The following is a 1,148-nucleotide window of genomic DNA, read 5'->3' as shown; positions in this document are numbered from 1 at the left end:
TGTGTGTGTGTGTGTGTGTGTGTGTGTGTGTGTGTGTGTGTGTGTGTGTGTGTGTGTGTGTGTGTGACTGACCACCGGAGCGTTACCGTAGACATTCAAGACGAATGAACCTCTTTGTGTGGGGTGTGTGTCCTGCTCTCTCTGCCTGGAGGGACAGTTTGACCCCCTGCCTCAGCCCCCCTTTGATAAATGAGTGTCAGCTCTTTATCTGGGTTCATTTGTTTTGCAAGATTAGATTGAATATTAGGTCTTATCGTGATTAACAAGACATTGTAAAAAACAATTATGACCTTTATCAACATAAAGGTTTTTGACCATAACTAGATCAATAAATGACTGGGAACAATATCTACTGCTATCATAGTTCCATGAGTCATTGTTCCAAGCTCACATCTTCCAAAATTCCTTAGTTGGAGTTGTTAATAAATGGTCTCATGTAATAATAAAGTGAACATGTTTTGGTTTTGGTCTGTTGGTAAAGCACTTTGATGACATTAACATCGGTCGGCTTCAGTAATGTTTCTTTTTATTTTATAGAACAAATATTAAAACGACTAGAGTAAATACATTATAGATGAATTGATTATAAAAAAGTGCTATAAAATTACTACATATTTTTGATCTATGTGATGTTCATGCATCCAAAACAAACACACACACTAGAAAGCCAAACATGGCCCCCGGCAGCGACGCTGTGCGACTGATTGATGGAGTTTATTACCGAGGTGGCGCTTTCCTTTTCTCTAAGCCCCGCCCTGTGTTGCCCTGGGGGCTGATGGGTAATGAGCCATGAAATATTTCAGTAATGGAGACTGAGGACACTCTTCGTCTATGAGGGGGGTGTAACCATGGAAACGCACATGTAGGAATCCAGTTATTTACCTTTCTTTCACACACTCCCAGATAGCTGTAGTAGATAATAAGAGACTCCGGCCTTGTCTGCTTCTTTTTTTTTCTTTAATTATCTTAGTTCATTATCTTTTCTGGGGTCAGGGTTTTCAATCTGTTTCTCGCCTCTTTTTTTTTTTACTCCTACAACCTCTGTTGTCCGCTGCAGCTCCACTAAGCCAGTCAAAGTCTTTGATCCTGCATGTTCCCCTCCTTCCCCAGCAGTGTGGCTCTCAAACAGCCCGCGGAGGGCATCGGGG

Source organism: Notothenia coriiceps, unplaced genomic scaffold, assembly GCF_000735185.1.
Source record: "Notothenia coriiceps isolate Sejong01 unplaced genomic scaffold, NC01 NC01_scaffold00008488, whole genome shotgun sequence".
Taxonomy (NCBI): Eukaryota; Metazoa; Chordata; class Actinopteri; order Perciformes; family Nototheniidae; genus Notothenia; species Notothenia coriiceps.
The sequence above is the reverse complement of the archived record's forward strand: the minus strand, read 5'-3'. Positions refer to the sequence as shown.